Source organism: Mastomys coucha, unplaced genomic scaffold, assembly GCF_008632895.1.
Source record: "Mastomys coucha isolate ucsf_1 unplaced genomic scaffold, UCSF_Mcou_1 pScaffold1, whole genome shotgun sequence".
NCBI classification, from domain to species: Eukaryota; Metazoa; Chordata; class Mammalia; order Rodentia; family Muridae; genus Mastomys; species Mastomys coucha.
The window spans coordinates 19548690-19551432 of record NW_022196891.1 but is presented as its reverse complement, the minus strand read 5'-3'; the positions used below and the strand labels follow the sequence as shown (position 1 = coordinate 19551432).

The 2743-nt window shown below is 34.6% G+C and overlaps 1 long non-coding RNA gene across 1 annotated transcript in view; it reads right to left on the bottom strand.

Moving 5' to 3' along the window:
• Nucleotides 1-825: 825 nt before the first annotated feature.
• LOC116070017 overlaps nt 826-2743 on the bottom strand; it is a 5221-nt gene continuing 3303 nt past the window's right edge. Inside the window, exons 3-4 of the long non-coding RNA XR_004110255.1 lie at nt 1344-1499; nt 826-1104 (exon numbers count right to left, since the gene is read on the bottom strand). This is a non-coding gene — a long non-coding RNA (uncharacterized LOC116070017). The remainder of the gene's footprint in view (nt 1105-1343; nt 1500-2743) is intronic.

The window sequence follows — 2743 nt, the reverse complement described above, 5'->3', positions numbered from 1 at the left end:
GTTTTATAGCTATACCCATTGGCACTGGACTTCATAAACTCTACATTTTTATTGTGGTTTTTCTGTAATTATGTCCATTTGCTACAAAAAGAAGTTACTTGGATGAGAGGTCGAAGACTAACTATCTTTGGTTTTATGAACAAATTTTTATAGTTGGTAACTTAGGGATTATACTGGTTTAGTTAATCAGTGGTTTTAGATTCTCCTACAATAAATATGACTTCACTACAAGTGACTAGTTAACTAGGATTCCAGTAGCAGGCATGCTGCACTTCTTTTAAGTTCATCTAGAGAGCAGTTGTTTACCACAGGTAGGTGTGCCCCTATTGGACCCATAGAGTGATCATGCCATGCTGCTTGTTGATGTAGTTAATAGGATCATATAGGCATCATAGCTGTATTAGGTTGTTAGTTGTCTTTCTTCTCTAGAAGCTTGCATAGTCCTGCTTTCTGGTACCATGAAAGCTAGTCCTCAGAAAGAGGGCATAAAATTCTGAAAATTATATTTTACCATGTACAGACTAATTATTCTCATCATTTACTCTAGAATATATATAATAGAACATTTTTTAATTATTAGATATTAAGGAGAATCTATACATGACTTAAACTATACATGAAGATGTATAAAACATCAAAATATATTGAGGCATCTGTAGGAGTCACTGGAGACCATTACCCAACAGACATGCAAGGATCACTATAACTGTTAGGCGATTGTCTTACAAAGAATCAGAAGAAAAGGCAATTATAAGAGAATGACACTTAGATGTAGTTCATATTCATTTGAATAACATTGGGACCCAGCATTAAAATACAACAAGATAGAATTTAGAGAAACATGATTTTATTAAAGTCATTTTTATGAGATACTTTTGTAGACAAATTGTATCAAGTGTCCATCATCCACAAGACAACCAGAATTGTATACATCTAACTCCCAAAAGCTGCAATAAATATCATTTCTTGTTGTACAAAGGTGTCATCTGCCTCTTGTCAGGCAGTTGCTTCACAACTCAACTCATCCTTGACAAGTTGGAATTAGACGTCTCAGTTTCAGTGGGATTGGTGTGAAACGTTATTTTGATAAAAGCATCTGTGATACTGGGAAGAACAGAAGCGAGCAAGATTCATTTTTCAATAGCACAAAGTTTCAATACTGAAAGAGTTTCAAAACAAGTGCACATACAAACTGAGACAAATATTTCTTGCTATTTTCATTGGAGAATAAAGAAAGTAAACTTTTCTGTCAACAGCTTCTGAATATATTTTTAAAAACTAGTATGTTTCTTGGGGGGCTTCATTAGTACCTTTTTATCTCCCTGAGAGTACTTAGTCTTTACCATTGAATCAGGCTATGCAGTAGAGGAAGTCAGTGTCCACTGTGGATAGGATCCTTGCTCTGACATTGTGGTCCTCCAACACCTATCTGCATGCATTTTTTAGTTTTTCCATCTTCCTCCACAATATTATCAGTTCATGGTTCTCATAGATGAAGCCTATAAATGAAACTGACAATTAAGAAAAATATCGAAAGGGAATCAAATTGACAAGGAAACTTGAAAGGATAGAATCACACAAACCCAATTAAGGTTCAAGAGCAGATGCGTTTGAGAAAATCAATTCAGGAGAATACCTAATTGCCAGGAAAGTAGTGTTCACACTCAGTCACTAATTCATTTCAAAGTTCTCATTCAAATGGCTTTCCAGTGTGAATTTTAGAGTTAATGAATGTTTCATGCAAATTAGGAGACTGCAATAGTAATTTATCTTAAAGTAAAAAGAAAATATTATCACAGTCCATTACTTGGGGATAACAAATTACTTTTATAATTACAACTGTTTTTGACAGAGGAGATGGTTTTTCCAAATTCAGGCTTGGGGGATGGGTGAGGCAAAAACCACAGGTCTTACAGAAAAAAATTCCTTATTTTCAGCACTGGGTAGCCTCTGAGGTATTTATGGAGACATAGGTGGAAGAGTCCTGCACGTGCAGAAGTGTTTGTTGTATAGAAGCTTGCTTTATCTTCTTGGAATGTTCCTTCAGGCCAACTCCTATATTCCTTTTGACATAGTAATTTTGCAATAAAAAAATGGTGGTGGGGGAGATGATTCCGATTGCCTTTCATTACAACTTTCGACCATGGGATAACTAAAGGATCCTTACCAAAGATTAGGTGGAAGACCATGTGTTTGGATAGGATTTTGTTTGTGTACGGAAACCAAATATAAGAAATGGCATTTCTTCTTGGAAAAATATAGTAACTATTTAGGAATATATTTTCTATTATTTTTATCCTATTTTGTTATTTATTCTACCTACGGTTTCTCAGTCCCTATCCATGGAATTTGGCTGCTTCTGATGGGTAGAGGGGAAGAAAAGCATTTTGGAGATGTCACATTTTTTGACACCATAATATAACCATTTGTGACCTTTTAAAGGGATACTAAATTAAATACTAGTGAATTATTACTGCTTTGCAAACCTGTTCATATAGATTCTAAATACTTAACATCACTCTTTTAAATCATGAGTTGGTTGTGATTTAAAAACTTGCATTTTAAATTTTAAAATTCCCTTAAGGATGAACTTCTCAACATATGCTGAAGCAGAGTAGAAAGCACCTCAGCAAATAGTGATAGTTTGACTTCTTCCTTTTCCAATTCGTATCCCTTTTGATCTCCTTTTGTTGCCTAATTACTATGGCTAGGACTTCAAGTACAATATTGAATAGGTAGGGAG